This window comes from Elgaria multicarinata, chromosome 15, assembly GCF_023053635.1.
Source record: "Elgaria multicarinata webbii isolate HBS135686 ecotype San Diego chromosome 15, rElgMul1.1.pri, whole genome shotgun sequence".
NCBI classification, from domain to species: domain Eukaryota; kingdom Metazoa; phylum Chordata; class Lepidosauria; order Squamata; family Anguidae; genus Elgaria; species Elgaria multicarinata.
The window spans coordinates 28,893,538-28,914,165 of NC_086185.1; the positions used below are offsets into that span (position 1 = coordinate 28,893,538).

The 20,628-nt window shown below is 41.2% G+C and overlaps 1 protein-coding gene across 1 annotated transcript in view; it reads right to left on the reverse strand.

The window, feature by feature from the left end:
* The window catches only part of LOC134409134 (ligand of Numb protein X 2-like), a 55,210-nt gene extending 35,325 nt beyond the window's left edge, over positions 1-19,885 (reverse strand). The window contains exon 1 of the mRNA XM_063141716.1: positions 19,779-19,885. The gene's annotated coding sequence lies outside the window, so the exon portion shown is untranslated. The remainder of the gene's footprint in view (positions 1-19,778) is intronic.
* Positions 19,886-20,628: the final 743 nt, after the last annotated feature.

A 20,628-nucleotide genomic window follows, 5' to 3' on the forward strand; every position in this document is an offset into this window, starting at 1 on the left:
CTCCATGAAATACTAGAGTGGAATCATTAAAACTCCTAAGATTCACACGCAATTGTGTCAATAGAGTAGAAGAGTATGTAAGCGATATGAGACAGGATATACAACATTCCAGTCCTTGCTTAGCAAATAAACAAGGGTAGCACCCCGTGTTACTCCTGTGAGTAAATAAAAAGATAAGCGCAAGGTAAGGGTTGGCCAGCTCATAAAAACATAAAAAGGTCAGATGCCTTGTGCCTTTTAACAGCCTCGGTGGCAAAGAGATTAGGCACAGCAACAGCATTCACGTGCAACAAGTCCAGTGTCCTGTATGGAACCAGAAAAACTAGGGGAGGTGTGTGTGTGTAATGTAATCAACATGTTCCCAAAAGAATAGGCTCCTTTGCACAATTTTGCCATCAGTTTTCCCTACTCATGCTCATTAACACCCAAACTTTCAAAACGGTCCTCAGAAATTACTACATAATATATAGTAGCCAATCTGCCTATTTATACCTAAGAGTTTGAAACACCAGGGAGAATGTATACAAACATACACAACTTGAGCAGTCCCCACGTTCCATTCAAGCATATAAACTTCTCTGCAGGACTGACCTGGTTCACATGTCACAGCGACAATTCCTGGATCAAGCAACCCTGTTCTTGGGTTGTTCCTTGACGAATGAACCTGGAATTTCTAGGCTGTTTATGGGTTAAACAACCAAGAGTTACCCCAACAACAAATCACAGACAATTGTTGGGTTAACTTTGGATCGTTTACTCCATGAACAACCCAGTGTTTCTGAGTTCTCACATCACAAAACAAGCCAGGAACATGGCACTCCTGGGTTGTTAATTAAAAAAGGAAATGATGAGCATGTGGCTTATGCAATTCTCCAAATTCCCACAAAGCTCCTGAATTCTGCAGGAAAGCTAATACTAGGTTTTTAAGGCCCAACAGTCTGCATATCAGGACTGATATTCTAGTCATATCAGTCCTTCTGTAGCCTCCCCCAAACCAGCCTTTCTGGGATTGTAGAAGCATAACTGGCCAGTCAGTCCCAAGCAGGCTATGGGAATTCTTGAAATATCATCATTACAGCTAGAAACAGACAGGGCTGTTATGCTGGTATTGCAGGGGGGTGGGGAAGGGATGATTTGATGGTGTCTTTAGGTACAGCAGAAAGGAGTTTTCCTTGGAAACAGCCACCCCAAGGTGGCATCCTCCAAATGTGTGGGACTAAAGCTCCCATAATCCCCAGCCAGCATGGCCACTGGCCATGGTGGCTAGAACGGTGGGAGGTGGACTTCCGTACACCTGGAAAGTGCCAACTGGGGTACAGCCATTCTGGAATGTTAATATGGAGAAAGATTGCCACCACCTCGATTACTGAGGTTTGAAATATGCCCAAAGGCTTAAGCAAATGACCTCCCCAACAGGCATTTGTGAGATTTGGAGAGAGCCAAAGAGATTTTGGCCATCTTACTAATGCTTAAGGTATCAAGTGGTGTCAAACCTACTGGTGTAGCAAAGCCTTACATGCCAGCAATCAGCTTTGTTACTCAGCCTTGCCAATTGCCTGTCTGACCAGTTCTGAAAGTTTATCTCCATCAACCTCTCTCAAGGAACACTACTTTTGGGGGTTGATGAAAATTTCAGAGGCTGTGTTTTCAGCCTCAGATAGAGGCTTCAGTTTTCAGGAACAGTGCCTGTATATGAGGTCCCTGTGGAGGTCCTTACATATGCTTGACTCACTCACATGGAGGCTGCCATAAACATGAACCAAACTGGCATACGACGTCAGACTCTTAATTGATTGGTGCTCCTCAGTGGCAGAGTGGTTGGATGTTGCTTCCCTTTAGACAATGCTCTTTGGGGGCTTTTTTCTTTTCTTTTTTTTACTAGTCTTCATCCAATTATAACATTCCCCACTTGGGTGGTTAAATACAAGATGATAAAAATCTACCTTCATAATTATAACAAAATTCAGAGAATCAATGAAACAATGCATTTATTAGAATCAATCAATGCTCACAATAGTACGTGTGAGCTTTTAAATTGCACAGAACTATTTCTCAGGCTGGATATTAAAGAAACATCCTTTTAAAAAAAATAAAAAAACACCCATGAAAAATCCTTTTAGAGACTACTGATTAGCCTTTTGTTTTCATGCCTTGGAGTTGATAGGAAATCTCATCTGACAACATTGTAATCCGTAATCCCTTCTTCTGAGTAACTGTGTTACACTTTGATTCAACAAGGAAATCCAATTTTGTAGCTATGCCTTAACCACGATAATTGCAGTAGTGCCTAGAAAAACCCAGGTCAACCAAATGCTTCCAAATTGTAATGTGTGCTAATAAAACACCATTTGAGAACTTTTCATAGCACAAATCCAGGAGCTAGCAACATGAATTCCTGTCTGCTCGGTTCTTTCAGCCACTGAAATGTTGTTGAGAACTTTCCCTGGAGAAATCTCTCCTCAATATGCTCTGTACACTCCTTCTTTTACTGTCTCTTACTTCAGCAGCTTCCATTTATTAATTTTCCTTCTAGTTTTATTAGCCAGTATCTTTCCTTCCACTCTTCTTTGTTGAAATCACGTTTTCTGTAGCCACCTGGAAGGAAGATGACTTTAGGTTTTGCTTAAGAGGATGAATGGCTATAACTGTCAGAAGTTTACCAAGAAAGCTTATGGGAACCACTCCTCTCATCTGAAGGCAACTTTTTGGGAATGAGCTTTGCAAGCCAGACACCTCCTGAGCAGAACCACCAAGTTTGCAGATGACACAAAATTGGGTGGGATAGCTAATACCCTGGAAGACAGAAACAAAGTTCAAAGTGATCTTGATAGGCTGGAGCTGAAAACAACAGAATGAAATTTAATAGGGGTAAATGCCAAGTTCTACACCTAGGAAAAAGAAGCCAAATGCACAGTTACAAGAAGGGGGATACTCGGCTCAGCAATACAAGCAAGAAGGATCTTGGAATTGTTGTAGATCACAAGCTGAACATGAGGCAAGCATGAGGTATTGGTTCACCTCTATTCAGCACTGGTTAGGCCTCATCTTGAGTACTGCGTCCAGTTCTGGGCACCACATTTCAAGTAGGATGCAGACAAACTGGAGGGGGTTCAGAGGAGGGCAATGAGGATGTTGAAGGGGATGAAAACAAAGCCCTATGAGGAGAGACTGAAAGAACTGGGCATGTTTAGCCTGGAGAAGAGAAGACTAAGGGGAGACATGATAGCACTCTTCAAGGACTTAAAAGGTTGTCATACAGAGGAGGGCCAGGATCTTTTCTCAAACATCCCAGAGTGCAGGACACGGAATAATGGGCTCAAGTTACAGGAAGCCTGATTCTGGCTGGACATCAGGGAAGATTTTGTTAGAGCAGTACAACAATGGGACCAATTCCCTAGGGAGGTCGTGGGCTCTCCCACACTAGAGGCATTCAAGAGGCAGCTCGACAGCCATTTAAGGTGGATTCCTGCATTGAGCAGGGGATTGGACTTGATGGCCTTATATGCCCCTTCCAACTCTACTAGTCCATGACCTCTCCTGTGGTCAAATTCACCTCCTCCACTAGCCATTTTATCACCCTTTGACCTGGATGCCATAAACACTTCTAAGGATTCAGTAGCCTGCCAAGAGACGTAAGGAGTGAGACAAGAGTCATGATCCCTCAGTTCCTTCCAACAACACAGGTGCTTGCCAGGAACCAGCGATGGGGGTCCTAGAAACCTGTCAACAAGACTGACTCAATAAAGGAAGCAATTCGGTTTCTGCAATCTTTTTTATTTTGGATCCCAAGAATGACACTGAGCACACCTTTGGCCCTCTTAGAACGGACCCTTTGTGAAAGAACAAATATTTTTCTTTGCTGTGGGGGTGCAAAGAGAACAATGACGGATTGCTTTCATTAAATTGTGTTACAAAATGGGGAAACCGTATTGCCCATTGTTCAACTAAAGGCATTGCCATTTCTCCTGGAATTGAAAGTGCTTTGGAAAAGGCACTTTTCCAATTCTTTTAGAATTGTAAACAAAGTATTTACATATTGTTACCCAGCCTTTACTCCCCTGCAAATAATTTCTAAAATCTATGCAGTAAGAAGACTTTTACAGAAACACTTCAGATGTAAAATATCTAGAAATAATGACGCCATGAGGGAAAATATTTTTAATCCTTTCTGTAAGATTCCCAGCATAGTTGTTTCATTCTTTATTAAAATTATGATCTAAAGTATATTTCATTGATAAACATTTATGCTCAGTTTCCCAATATGTAAGTAGAGTCACCATTGCGCATTCTTGACAGTAAATGTGCATTCTTAACAGCTTGGGTTTTGTTTTTCGGAGTCCTATGTTTCTGATGCAGTCATTTAATGTAGTTCTAATCTTTTCAGACAATAATTATTAATTTACTGAGTTTACTTTTAAAAGTTTTAAAATATTATGATAATTCTATGAGCAAAGTTATACATAAAATAACATTAGGAACAGAAAGGTTGCTCCATGTTCCTAAAACAGCCCTCCCCAACCTGGTTCCCTTCGGATGTTTTGGATAGGATTTTACCGGCTTGGGCAGGGTCCACCTCGCGACAACTCATGACGCCACTTGTACAGTCCATCCCAATGAGTTGAGCTGAGTTACGACCCTCTGCTGAGTGCTCACAAGCCCTTGGCAACCACCTGCCCTTTTCCTCCTTCTGTGCTAATGGCAGCCACCACTGGTGCGATAGGGGGAAATGCGCAATTTCTGGAGCCTTATCGGCATGGGGGAGCATTTCCCAGAGCGCCTCCCGGAAAGTGTGCATTTCCCCTGGATATGCTAATGGCAGCCTCCCCTTGCTCCAATCAGGGTCTTAAAGGCCCTCTTAACGCAAGGCTACCTTGTGGTAAGAGGGCCTTTAAGGCCTCTGGAAAGTACGCAGTTCCTCTGGCCAGGGGAATTGCACACTTTCCAGAGCCTCAGGAAACGGTGCTTTCCCAGGGTGGACCTTTGTCTAGGCACTTACAGGTGCTTACAAGTGTTTGGCCAACCCTTGCACCAGGTGCATCCAGTTGCGTCCGTGAGAGCCAGACATGGGAGGGGGGGTCCACTACCCTCAAGGACCCAACCCAACACTCATGGCATCCCTAGTTTCAGGACTACATTGCACAGCATTCGTGACCATTGGCCATTCTGCCTGAGGCTGATGGGAGCTGAAGTCCAAAATATTTGGAGGGCACTAGGTTGGGGAAGACTATCTTAAAGCAACAAAGTGATTTTAGATCTGTGAAGTATGCTAAAAGAATAGGTATTCTTATTTTTCAGTCCCCCCGCAAAAAAAATCAATTTCTTCAGGGGGGAAATGTCCCCTCCCCTCATAGCTTCAAAATTTCTGAATTTTTTTTTACATCTCTAGTCTGAAGGAACCTTTAAACAGTCTATTTTCCTGAGGAAATCAGTCTTCTATATGCATGCATTCCTACAGACCACAAATAAGAAAAGCATGCTGCTTACTTGTAACTAATGACTGAATGGGCACCTTCTGTAATCATATAACCTGCCCTCTTTCCCTGCTACAGGTATCTCCTATCTTTTACTGGGACATTTTCACAAGGGTCTTGAAGGAAATGAGCAGCAAAGTCCATCCCATGCCTTGAGGTATGCATAAAGGAGAAAATCTCCCCCTCCTTCCCCAGAGAAGGGGTGTGAATGCCAGCTCCTGGGTCTGAGCTCTACAAAGTGTTCTTCAGTAGCTCAGAACCCATGAATGTCACTACACAGATAACCACAGAAAAAACAAAAGTTACAGATAAGCAAACACGCTGTCAACCTTCCAGTCCATCTAGTGCAGATGTGCCATTTCTGAGTTCTGGGCAGCAATGAAAGAAACACACACACTTCCTGCTAAAAAATGATAAACAGTAGGAGTCGTAAAAAAGAAGGCAAGGACTACCACAAAATAGGAAGGATACTGGTAACCTTTCACATCACTTTTCCTGCTATCCTTTCCCTTCCGGTTTTGGAAAATAACAAGTGTGTGCATCTATTTAATAAAAACAACTAAGGGTGCAATTCTATGCATGCTTAGACAGAAAAAAATTCTACAACTCCCAGCATCCCTCCTGACTGTCATGCTGGTTAGGGCATGCTGGGAATTTTAGGATTTTTTCTGTCTCAACATGCTCTCATAACCCATCCACTCCAGGGCACTAGTCTGATCTGTATGCATGTTTCCTACTTGCAGACCAAGATAAATGGGGTGACACTAAAGTGTAAATTTGTTGTCAGCTGCCATTAAAATAAGGCCTATTTATGGTGCTCTATTTTTTTTCTTTTAAAAAATCTTAGTCAGTTTTATTCACTTATTAGTTTTACATTTGATTTATGTTGTGCCTGAGATAAATATTTGTATAGTTTTTAATCTGATTTTTTTTCTGTTTTGTTGTGTTTTATGTATAATGTTGCAATAGCTTGTGGATAATGCAAATAAAATTTCTATTCTAGACCATCCACTTTTGTGATTCCCTTTCCTGTAGTTCTTCTCCCTCAACTATTGAATAAAGTAGCAGACAGGACTAGAAATGGTTGGACCTTTCACTCTCCCTCAATCACAAGCATCACCACAGACATGTTGCAAACCAACAGGACTTCATTATCCCTTTTGACACAGCACTATTAAGCAGAATGCATGAAGCATGTTTTCTTTGTAGCCCTGTACAGGCACTTACTCGGTCTGATGATCCTGATCCCGGGAAGAATTACGCATTGAGCAGGGGGTTGGACTCGATGGCCTTATAGACCCCTTCCAACTCTACTATTCTATGACCTCTACGAACACAGGAAGCTGCCTTATGCTGACTCAGACCATTAGTCCATCTGGCCCAATATTGTCAACACTGACTGAAAGCGGCTCTCTGGAGTTTCAGGCAAGGATTCTTTCCTAACCCTACCCTGGAGATGCCAGTGATTGAACCTGGGACTTTCTGCATGCAAAACAGGGGCAATGCCACTGAGCCACACAGCCCCCTTCACCCTCTGCTCATATGGATGCTGGTATTGCCAAAAAAAGTGCCCAAAAACTGCACTCATCAGCATTTTAAAGCTCCAAAAGGGAGAAAGCAGCATGCAGCCAGCTTCTTCTCTACCATTAACTTTCTCACTGCAGAATCCCAGCGTTCCACAGAATACCCTTTGGAAACCAATAAACTAACAGAATGTAAAGAGAATACATTTAAAATAAGATACTCCTTTGCTAGCAAGATGGTTCTGACAGCAGGCCTGCTAGTTGGGCTAGCAACTTGCTCACGTTAAAAAGCTTTCGTATAGAAACATTTCCGAAGTGTGAAAATTGTAACATTTATCAGGCTGTTTCCATCAAACTGAAAAGAACTAAGTGATGCACTGAAACAACAGTACGTTCACTCCTCAGAGATGAGAACTAGCTTATTATGTGAACTAAGAATGCACTACCTCTCAAAACTACACTACATTGAATTTGCAGTTAATGGGAGTAACATTTGATAATTCAAATTAAATGGTTATAAAACAAAATTATCACTTGTGAAATGTTTCCTTCTGAAAGGAAGGTACTGCAGTATACAATGAGAAATAATTGAAGTTATGAGGAGGCATACAAACAAGAAATGGTAGACAGACAGGAATCCGATGACAAATTGATAGTCACCAGTTGATAACAAATAAACATCTCCTCTCATACTAGGAAACATATTATGTACACATACTATCAAGTGACAATATATACACCACTGATTTGATACTGGAACATCTGGTGATAACGCTGATTGAAATGTTGGCATTACTATCACTGACAACCTCAGGGGTTTACTACTGCAGTACGCTATACACAGAGCTGCTCTTGAGGACTGCCCAGAAACATCAGCCGGTCCAGAATACGGATGCTTGCCTCCTGTATGTAAGTGGTTGTAAGTTCTGCATTTTTTATTTTATTTTATTTTATTGCAGCTGCACAATTTTTTTTGTCAGTTTGCTGGCACTTATTTCAGTGCCTTGAACTGCCTATGCCCAGCATATCTCACAGCAGGGATAGCCAAGTGGCCGCCTACTAAGTGAATCTGGGTTGCCAGCTGGTTACATCTACCTCCCCACCTCTTGCCAGATGTGACAGTCTCTGCTTCCACATCCTGGGGGGAGCGGAGCAGTCTCTCATAGGGCTCTTGTAAGGATTACTGAGCCAATGTAAGACACTGGAAATTCAGTTCATGCTACACATATTACTATATTATCATGCAATAATGTGAGTGATCCTTTTGTACTGTGATGTGTTAATTATATACAAGCCTTTCTTTGAGACAACAGAGAGTTTCATTACCATTTTGGATTATCACAGAAAACTGAGCAGACATACCATATAAGGAGGAAGTTGGAGTAACTTCAGAAGATGATATGTGATCATGGTCACTTAGATGATCGTATGGCAAATACTGTTCAGGTATGTGCAGTCCCAAAATGAAGCTTTAATGATTCACATTTTGTTACCAAACAGATACAAGGGCATGCCAGAATAATCTTGTAATCTTTCTGATCTTTTTTTAGATCTTTCTGATCTTTGAAATCTTGTAACTTTTTTTTGTGAACCGCCCAGGGAGCTTCGGCTATTGGGCGGTATAAAAATGCAACAAATAAATAAAATAATCAATGGCCTACTAACCATGAAAACAATCTGCCTAGTTTCTCACCTTTATATTAGCGACTTTTCCCAACAAGGGGTAATTGAGCCTGGGAATTAATGAAAGTTATTGAGGATTTGCTCCCATCCCTGTTATTAAAGCTTATAAATGTCTGCACATCCACCTAAATTTATCTGCCCTAAAGATCTAGGTATTTTGTGAGTCAGGTTACACTGGAATTCAGCTGTGGCACTTTAGTAAGAGGTCAAGTGGAGAAACCAAAGTGGTTCAACTTGTGCTTATCTGGCACAGTGTGGAAGGAAGAGTATAAAAAGCCAATAGAAAAGAAGTAAAATACATGTAGCAAGAAAGGTAACTATCAACATAGGTAGCAACCTTGTACTGAGTCAGAGCAGTGGCTCAGACAGGAGTCTTTATTAGCCCTACCTAGAGATGCCAGGGATTGAACCTGGGACTTTTTGCATGTACTCTACAATTGAGCTATAGGCTTTCTCTTGAAGATAGCATACAATTGCCCATATGTCATTGGTTGCAAATTCCTTCAAGGGAAACCTTGAGCTCCTTGGCAGTGTATGATGTGCTTCTCAATGAGAAGATCAGTAATGGTGCACAACTTTCCTCGAAAGATTACTTGCCCACCACTACTGCTTTCTAGGATGCACATGGAGTGCACACAAGGCAATGAGGAGCCCCAATAGGCCTGCCTGAACCCTGTGTAAACTGTCTGGGCACCTTCAAACATGACCCAAAGTGTTCTGAAATGAGTAAGGGTTCCTGCACAGATGAGTCAATAGAGAAAGGGTTCCCTGAAGGAAAAAAGTAAGTCATACATCTTTACAAATAAGCCCTTATTAGGAGCTTTCCTTCCAGAGTGCTTCTTGTAATTCCCATTCTCCCTGCATGTTCTTATTTTGTTATCTATGCTATTTCACATCTACATGAAACCAAAGAGCAAGGTCATCCAGAGATTTGGATGAGGTGTCGTCAATATAAGCTCTATTTATCCTTGTTGTTGAAGTCAACTGGAGCAGTGAAAGTGCTGGACCAGTGCCTGGAGGCTGTAATAGGCTGGATGAGAGCCAATAAATTGAAGATGAATCCTTATAAGATGGAAGCTCTGTGGATTGGCGGTTCCCTGTCTTGGATGAGGTTGCACTCTCTCTGAAGGAGCAGATGTGTAGCTTGGGAGTACTCCTAGATTTATCTTTGTCACTGAACGCCCAGGTGGACTCCATGGTTCTTTGGCTGATCCACCAACTACAGCCTTTCCTGGACAGGGACAACCTAGCCACAGTAATGCATGCGCTAGTAACTTCCCAATTAGACTACTGCAATGCACTCTACATGGGGCTGCTCTTGAAGACAACCTGGAGGTTGCAGCTAGTGCAAAATGCAGTAGCTAGACTGCTGTCTGGTACATCCCATGGAGACCATATAATACCGGTCTTAACCCAATTGCACTGGCTGCCTATATGCTTCTAGTCAGAATTAAAGCTGTTGGTTTAAAGCCCTAAATGGCTTGGGGCCTCAATATCTGAGGGAGTGCCTCTCCCTATATATGCCTGCCTGAGATTGAGATCTGTTGGAGGAGCCCTCCTCTGCATCCCACCAACACAAGACATACACTATGGTGGGACATGCGAGAGGGCTTTCTCTGCTGTGGCAGCCTGGCTGTGGAATGCCCTCCCCTTGGAGGTCCAATTGGCGCCGGCGCCGGCCTCATTTCAGCACCAAGTCAAAACATGGCTGTTTAATTAAGCCTTTGATGACTAAATTCACCAAGGTTGCACATAGTTTTAATTGTGTTTACTGTTTTTAAATTCTATACTGAATTAGCTTACTGGTTTAATTTGTTTTTAGCTGTGTATATTTATTGTTTTATACTGTTTGTATGATTTTATCTGTATGCCGCCCTGAGATCCCAGTGATATAGGGCGGGATACAAATGAATAAATAATAAATAATATGCAGATACCCAATTCTATTTTAACTTTCCATTAGTTTTAGTTTATTGATTGATCTATTGATGGATTTAAATATCTAAACAAATAGTGTAAAAAGCCCAAAAAGGTTCCCAGAGTGGCTTACAATCAATCAGTAAAACAAGACAGACACTTAGCTGAGGTTTGGAAGTGCTGAAGAGGTGCCTGGAGTCAGTAATGGACTGTATGAGGGCCAATAATCCGAAGCTAAATCCAGACAAGATGGAGGTAATGTTACTGAGTAGCTGTATGACTTGGGAGGTGTTATTCAACCTTTTCTGGTTAGAACTGTTCTCCCTGATGGATCAGACTCTCAGTTCTTAGATGTAGCCTTATATTTACAGGCCCAAGTAGCTTCTGCAGCATAAAGCAGCATTCACCAGCTAAGGATGGTAATCCAGTTGCAACCACTCCTAGTTAGAGATAGCTTGGCCATGGTTATCAGTGTTCTTGCTTTGACTGCTGTGCATTTTATACAGAGCTATGTTTGATGACAATTGGGAAACCTGAGTTAGTAAAAATAGAGAGGCTAAATTTCTGGCTGAGACCAGGCACATGAAACCTGTGCCTGGTCTCAGTCAACATCTGCACTGTTTCCCAGTCCATTTCCAAGCACGACCTTTGAATTACTAATCAGCCTGGGTCCCAGGTATCTGAAGGAGAACCTTCTCCTGCATGAACTTGCCTGAGTCTTAGGGTGTCTTTCTCTGTGCCCTCATCCTCCTCCACCTTCTGAAGTGATAAACAACAACAGGGCCTTTTTCTGCTGTAGTGCCCCATTTATGGAAAGCTAAGGAGGCTTATTTGTCAATGATGTCTTTTTACACCCAAATTAAGATATTTTTATTTGCTCAGGCCTTTCAGAATTTTAATTTTCTAGTATTTTATGCTGTTTTATGAGTTAGCTTATTGCATTGTTGGTTTTTATTATTTTTATTAGATTTATTAGTGTTGTTTTAAAGATTTTTTTTGTAAACGAATCATTTTGAAAAGCAGGGTATAAGAAACTATAATAAATAAATATTTTGAAAATCAATAGTATATCTGCAATTGTTATTTCCTCCCATCTGATTTCCTGGCTCGCTATCCTAGAGACACAAGCATTCAAAAATTAACCTATTAAATCTCATAGTCAGTAGACAAAGTAGAAAAATTATTTCTCCAAAACGTAACCACTTTTCTTCTTGGAAGGTATATTGTCCTCCAGTTTCAAACTTGCTTTGAACTAGAAGCTGTTTGGTATAACGTATCACATTTCATCCTTGACATTTGTGACTTCATAAAAGAAAGTACACAAACGAGCAAATTTAAGGATCAAAATTTAAGGATCAAGACATGCTTCCTGCAATTAAAACACAATCTTAACCAAAAACAAAAGTTAATTCCCAGGATTTATCCAAATAACTAAACAAACAGTACACACACACACACACACACCAAAGATGGGTACCTTCTAAGTATTTGGGATAGTTAAGAAGTGGAGACCTTATGTCTCCTACCTAATTGCTCTGAAAAGCTCACATCAAAACACACAACATTCTAAATGTTAATCAGGAAATTCCACTTTTAACATTATCTTTCATAAAAGTAAGAAAACAATTACTCCATCTTACGGAGCTTTAGAAAAGTACAATGCCTACAGCCATATTTCATATCCTTTCATTCTAGTCTAGAACTTCAATCATACACCTTTGTTAGCAACCTTAGACATGTACTTCCAACAAGACTGGCAAAACACCCACATAATACAGATCATAGATGTGTCTCTCCTTGCCATCTATCACATTTAATCATTCCTCAAGACTACCTGGCAAGAAATATTCCTTATCTAACACAATTTGGCTATTAATCATTCCTCAAAACTACCTGGCAAGAAATATTCCTCATCTAACACAATTTGGCTAGACATTCTTATTAACATTTTTAAACAGTCATAGTTGCAAACTTTCCCCGCCCATTATTTCTAGTCATACTTCAAAATGGCATGATAAGAAATGCTCCTTATCTAATATAATTTGAAAATGTTAATCCGAATGTCTAGCCAGACAGTCATTAGCATAACCTATCAGTAATAAATAGTGGATCCAGGAATAGAGCAATGATGACAAGAAATAGCACTTTCTATTTTTATTTTAGAGGAGATAGATGCCAGATGTGTCCAAAAAATTAAGAACTTGTTTGATTCAGGAGGCTCACAGATGTTTCGCATTCACACTAAGTTCGTTTTGACCTTGTTACATCTCCTGCCTCCCCCTCACAGAACAGGGATTCCCAAATGAACTGCCATAAGATTAAAATTCAGTCTCCCTAAACACAAAGGAGACAAACTCGTCACATTGTTCACCTAGCAGTACTTAGTCATGACCCTGAAATAACTAGATCAAAAGATTTAAGATGCCTATGAGGAGAAAAGGCTTTAAAATAACAAGAGTAAATGGTTGACATTTATTTATTTGAGGGTAGAAGCCATATTTTCCACAGTGCAATACACAGAAACAATTATTTCAGTAAGATGCAGAATATTTTTGTTTTGTTTTAAATTATTTGTAGGTTGCCTTTAAAGGTAAAGCCTTCTCAATGCAGTATACAGAAATATATGATATCATGGATTACCCAAACGTGTTGGAAAGGGCTGTGGGAAGACAGAAGACTGGTTGGAAGAGCTGTAGAGTGAGCTGAGGAGGGATGTGGGGTGAGCCAGGGAAGGCTGTGATAAATTGTAGGAGCATGTAGGGGCTGATAGAAAGATGGAGTGTGACCCAAAGTAGATTGGACAGGGTTCCAGCAAAGAAGGGAGGTGTCTGTTTATGTGATGAATGAATGAGGTGCATGGTTACATGTCTGTGAATGGATGGGGGGCACATGTGTGGGTATTCAGGAGTGAACCAGAGGGAGTGTGTGTGCAGCCATTTTGAAATGGTGTCCATGACACTTGCTTAAAATTCTAAATGGGCCCATACGCCCCAAATGGTTGGGGACCCGTACCTTACCCAAACACAGGATCATTGCCCACCAAGCCCCTCAACAGACCAGGCCAAGAAATCCTAATGACAATGTACTACAACTAGGCACTTGGGAACCAACAACTCTGTGATGCATGCAAGTGAGCCAACCCATGCTGCAGAGAACATATTTTAAAGTTTTAAAACAATGGCTCTGTAGCAAAACTCAGGTATATCTTAATAAACTATTCAGACAACTCCAATGTGATGCACTTTACTCCACCTGCTTTTTAGTTGTAATACACAATGCATCTAAATTCTGTCTGTTGAGTGATTATGTATACATTCCAAGTATTCAGGATTCCATAGCATATGAATAATCTTAGGATTTATTACCAAAGCAAATTTATAGTTCACGTTTGCAGAGAAACCCTTGGAAGCAAGCAGACAAGGTCTGAAGACTTAGAAATCAAGAGGGTGGCAGAGCAGGTCTTCCCACGGTAAATGTATGAGGTCTTAATAGCTTGCACAACTCCATGCACCTATCCCTGCCATCATTATTTCCTGTCATCATGGCCCTACTTTATCACCTAGCCACAATCATTATACTCTTCTGTCACTCCTTTCCTGTCCTCCAGTGACTGTGCTAAAAATATTTCTACTCTTTAAAAACTTGCAACATAACTTTTGGTAACATAAGCAGATATGCACATATAGTTTGCATAATTTTTATGGGCACAAAATTGGGGTCTTTTTAGTGCAGTTGTGTCTGACACAGAATACAGACATCTCTTTATAATAGGTTTGTACTATTATTCTATGAGACATACAAGTGAGCCAACCCACACTGCAGGGAAGCTTGTCTTGTAGTTTTAAAGCAACTGCTCTGGGAAATTTATTTACAAGTAAGCAACCACCTACTAGAGTGGTAAGGTAATGGACATTTTCATCCCAGTCTTCCAGCTTTCTGCTGGACCACTCCAAGTTCTGCCAATTTAGGTTTGACTTAGGAGCAAACCAAGAGTTACGACATGATTCAGACAAAACCAATCATGTCCAAGTGAACATCATCCGAAAAACCATGGTTTGCAAGCATCCGCCAAACCAGGACAAAAATACAGGCTTTAGGCAAAGTGTGGTTGGCATTATATCCATACTAACAAATCATGGTTTGGGACATTTATCTGTCTTCAGAGGCTGCTGTTTGGGATACCGTTCACTTTACTCCACTGAAAAAGAGCCAATGGATTATTTGGGCCGTCCTTATTCGCTCTATGATTCACAAAGAGCACCAAGAACTATACAATTAGAAGAAAAGCAAGCAAAATAGTGCCCCTTAAGATGATATTTACAGAGCTCTCATACTAACATTTTGATAACGATGCTATTGATAGTAAGTATAAAGTTGCCTTTGTTAACATCAAGAAGATACCTCCCAAGTAACTACATAAAATTATATAGTCTTCTCTTGTGCTACCCACATTGTCTCCAGTTTATTTTTTCTGAGATATATTCTGCACAGCATCTAATCAAGCCTCCATTTAATTATCTTCCTTAAACGTCCTTTTCAGTGAAGAAACATTACTATTATATTGCCTCTAAAGGCAAAGGCAGCAATTCCCTTGGTAAAACTAGGGCTTTTAGAAGACGAACTCATTGAAGGAGCAAATCCATCTTTAGCTACATTATGAAAAAAATGCTAAACATGTTTATAGCAATATAGTTCTTTCTCTCATTTATCAGTGGCTGGAAGCAAAAATGGGAGGTTCTTAAAGTCTATGTCTCTCACCTTTGGACTACAAGTTACAAAAGCAGACTTTGAACAGCAGGCCAAATATTCATGACAACTCCAAGCAACTCACAGAAAAACAAGGCAGATGAACTGTTCATAAGAAGGGAAGAAAAAAGAATCATGCACAACATATGACAATGTAGAATACGGATGTATCTCATTAGCCCCACCCTAGTCAAACAGCATCAGAAAAACACTTCTCGTTCCTTGTCTATACATTTTTCATGAATCTTTCATGTTGTTATTCATGTGTCATTATGTGTTTATAAAAGGAAGGATGCTATTTCAGAAGCACATTGAGTTTATTACGTAAAGGTCTGACTGCTCATTTAAAAAAAATATGTAAAGAAAAAGAATTATAAGGAAATAATGCTTAAATGACATGGGGGTTGTCCATGGACCTCAAAAGCCCTCCATAAAGGTGAGGCAGTTCAATTATTCCAGACATCCCCAACCTGGAGCCCTCCAGACTGCAACTCCCATCATCCTCAGCACACATAAGCCAAATTATTCCCAGTTTAGCTAAACGGAAGGCAAACAAAAGATTACCTAATCAAAAAGGGCAGAGTCCAAACTAAAACCTACATAGGAAAAGGCAACTGCGAATCACATGATTTCAGAAACACTCCTTATGTCCTGTTCGCTTTTGCAGCTAGGTTTTATTGACATGTTATAAAAACAGGGGAAATAGTACTATATTTACACTTGAAAGTAATGATCACTAGATTTTAAGAACCAACTATTATTTTTTCAAAGCGTTCACACAAAACAAGCTTGTGTGGTAATAAATACCACAAGTAATCAGAGTTAGGCTACAATCTTAAACATACTAGAGAGTAAATCCCAATACACTTGATGTGATTTGCTTCTCAGTAAACACACATAGGATTGTGGCGCAGAGCTATGACGGAAGAGTCCTACTGAAGCCAGAAAAAATACTTCTCCCCTGGTTCTTTACTAATAGCACGATCCTATACCTGCCTACTCAGAAGTAAGTCCTATTGCATTCACATTGCATTACTCCAACTTAAGTATGAATTTATTTATTTATTTTATTATTACATTTATACCCCACCTTTTCCCTCTTGCTTATCTCCTCACAACAATCCTGTAGGTTAGGCTGAGAATGACTAGCCCAAAGTCACCCAGCAAGTTTCCTGGGCAAGTTAGGTCCAGAACCCGGACCTCCCAAGTCCCAGCCCAGCACTCTAAACCACTACACCACACTGGCTCTCAGACAGGTATAGGATTGCAGCCCAAGAGAAGTACCTATCCAGCCATAAACATGCACTGAGCAAGTAATAATCTCAGTGTTATTTTTTTTAACATTCTGTATGCTTGCCTAGTTTTTGCTATGCTTGTGAGGTCTTGCCTTAACAGGCAAGGTTGAAATACATAAACTAAAACAAAATGTTTGCTGTAGCCATAGGCCAGACTGCACAAATTGTAAGACACCATTATACCAAGTATGCATTATGGCCTGACAAAAAAAAACCAACCACTCCGTTTTGGCCATGATAGATGGTTTATATCTAGTCCCCAGTGACTGCATGCAGTTTTGGTGGTTCATAAGTTCTTACAATTTATCGTGGACTTGCACTGTGTAATACAGATACTTGCAGATAAAATGAATGATGGAAGAGATCCACTCCTTAGTCATTCTGATTACAAAGGTAAAAAGAGCATTTTAAAAATGGTTCAGGTGTCACTAATCCACACTAAAGTGTTCTTTTTGCACTCCAGAAACTGGGTGGTTCAAAACACTGCTTAGTTTCTGCATTGTTCACAAACTATTCCAAGTAGATTAACAACATTATTAATAGTAACCATTATTATTGTAGTACCTAAAGCTATGCAAAATTCCACCCGCATTCAACTTTATGTGTGAAGCACTGACGTCTCTAAATCCTGTTGTGCGATGATTAAAATTACCTTTTTATCCAGTTCTACCTCCTGTAAGGTACCTTAGGCTAAGAATGAGAGACCTGCCCAAGGTCAGTGACTAGTAGAGTTCTTAACTAAAAATCCTCCTATAAAAATACTATATTGTATTTTATATTATGGTTTTATACTGTTGTTTTATACTTTGAATGGTTTTATTTTTTGTGAACCGCCCAGAGAGCTCCGGCTATTGCGTGGTATAGAAATGTAATTAATAAATAAAATCAATAATAAATAAATAAATAAATAAATCAAGAGCCAACATCGCTCCAGGAGTTATGGGATGGTGGGAGAGACCACCACCCACTTCCCGCAGCCCCACCCCAAAACTTCAGTCGATCCCTTTAATTAGAATGTAATTCTAATTAAATTATTAGAATGTAAGCCTATGCGGCAGGGTCTTGCTATTTACTGTTTTACTCTGTACAGCACTATGTACATTGATGGTGCTATATAAATAAATAAATAAATAATAATAATAATAATAATAATAATAATAATAATAATAATAATAATTTAATCCAAGCAAGCCCTACATGTTTCATCTATTTATTTTTAAAAACAGTAATAAAAATAAACCTCAAATTGTAACCTTAGGGATAGGGTTGAAGTAAGTTTCGACACTCTGTATAGGCTTTCCCCCTTCCATATAATATTTCACAGCGCTTTTTTCAGGAGGGAAATCGTTTTTTGATGCCCTGCGTTTTATTGCAATCCTGCCTCTCTCTATAATACTCTGTTTCCCCGAAAGTAAGACATCCCCTGAAAATAAGACCTACTTCCAGTTTTGCCTCTCGCTGTAATATAAGGCATCCCCCCAAATATAAGACCTTTTTTTTTGTTCAACAATAAATGTGTACCATATTCTTCTTCATGGAAAAATAAGACATCCCCTGAAAATAAGACCTAGCGCATCTTTGGGAGCAAAAATTAATATAAGACACTGTCTTATTTTCGGGGAAACAGGGTATATATATTTCCACACCTCCCTCAGGAAATGGAAGTCATTTTGCGGAGGGCTGGCAATGATGTTAGGCGAAAGAGGAAGAAAACCTATTGAGGCAGTAGCTAAATCCTGTCGTTTTTTCCTGTATAATATTGCCAGGATTCGATCATTTTTGTCTGTCTCTTCTGCCAAGACTCTTGTTCATGGATTGGTTATTTCTCGGTTGGACTACTGCAACCTTCTTCTCACTGTCCTTCCTTCTTCTCACATCAGTTTGTTGGTTTCTGTTCACCACTCTGCTGCTAAGATCATCTTCTTGGCTCGCCGCTCTGACCATGTTACTCCACTTCTGAAATCTCTTCATTGGCTTCCAATTCACTCCAGAATCCAATATAAACTTCTCCTGTTGACCTACAAAGCTTTTCACTGTCTAGCTCCTTCCTATCTCTCCTCTCTCATCTCACACTATTGCCCCGCTCGTGCTCTTCGCTCCTCTGATGCCATGCTTCTCGCCTGCCCAAGGGCCTCTACTTCCCTTACTCGGCTCCGTCCATCTTCTTCTGCTGCCCCTTACGCCTGGAACGCTCTTCCAGAACACTTGAGAACTACAAGTTCAACCGCAGCTTTTAAAGCTCAGCTAAAAACCTTTCTTTTTCCTAAAGCTTTTAAAACTTGATTTTGTTCTGACTTTATACTGTTAGTTTTACCCTACCCAGTGCCTGTTTACCCTACCCAGTGCCTGTTTACCCTACCCTGTGCCTGTTTACCCTACCCAGTGCCTGTTTACCCTACCCTGTGCCTGTTTACCCTACCCTGTGCCTGTTTACCCTACCTAGTGCCTGTTTACCCTACCCAGTGCCTGTTTACCCTACCCTGTGCCTGTTTGCTTTCTCTTCCCCTCCTTATTGTTTTATTATGATTTTATTAGAAGGTAAGCCTATGTGGCAGGGTCTTGCTATTTACTGTTTTACTCTGTACAGCACCATATACATTGATGGTGCTATATAAATAAATAAATAAATAATAATAATAATAATAATAATAATAATAATAATAATAATAATAATTTTATTAGATTGTAAGCCTATGCGGCAGGGTCTTGCTATTTACTGTTTTACTCTGTACAGCACCATGTACATTGATGGTGCTATATAAATAAATAAATAATAATAATAATAATAATAATAATAATAATAATAATAATTTTATTAGATTGTAAGCCTATGCGGCAGGGTCTTGCTATTTACTGTTTTACTCTGTACAGCACCATGTACATTGATGGTGCTATATAAATAAATAAATAATAATAATAATAATAACCTGGGCGACCTGCTTGAACGGGAAGCATATCTGCCACCCACCCACCCCCGGCCTTCTCCCCATATCCGCGCGCCCCAACTTTGAGCTCTGAGGTGCTTTTTTGGGAGGAAAGGTGAGTTCGCCGAACGTTGGGGGCGGGGCAAAAGTACCCCTCCCCCCTCCTCCCCCCCCCCCTCAGCCGGACGGCGGGGCTTCCTGAGGAGAACGAGCACTCACCTGGCGGGAAGGTGGGTGGCGGAGGGTCGCGCCTCAGGCCCGGCGGGCGGGAAAAGAAGAAGGAGAAAAGCGCGGGCTCGCCCAGCTCCGTCTTCCCCCGGCAGAGCCGCCCGCCACCGAGCCCGGCCCAGCTCGGTCTGGCTGAGGCAACGTGGCTGCTCCGCCGGAGAGTTTCCGGGCGGGGGGAGAGAAGAAAGAAAGTCGAAACCAACGTGAGGGCGGAGAGAAAGAGGGAGGAGGAGGAAGAGGTGGAGAAGCAAAGGCAGCCTCCGCCGCCCAGGTGCTTCAGCCAGCCCGTCGAGCCTCCGCCCCTCGCAACGGCTGCTGCCGCCGCCGGCTTCTCCCTCACGCTCTCTCTCGGCCGCTGCCCGCCTCCCCTCAGCACATCGCAGGCGGGTCTGAGGAGGCCTCCCCGCGCGCACTCCCTCGGCCAGGTGCCCCCCCCCCGGCGTCGGCGTCTTCTTCCCTTGGTTTAAATTCTACTCCACATAAAAATTATTCTATTCTGCTCCATTAAAACCACGAGCCTCTTCTTAGAATCATAGAACAGCAGAGTTGGAAGGGGCCTACAAGGCCATCGAGTCCAACCCCCTGCTCAATGCAGGAATCCACCCTAAAGCTTCCCTGACAGAGGGTTGTCCAGCTGCCTCTTGAAGGCCTCTAGTGTGGGAGAGCCCACAACCTCCCCAGGCAACTGATTCCATTGTCGTACTGCTCTAACCATCAGGAAGTTTTTCCTGATGTCCAGCTGGAATCTGACTTCCTGTAACTTGAGCCCATTAACTGACTCCATTGTCGTACTGCTCTAACCATCAGGAAGTTTTTCCTAATGTCCAGCTGGAATCTGACT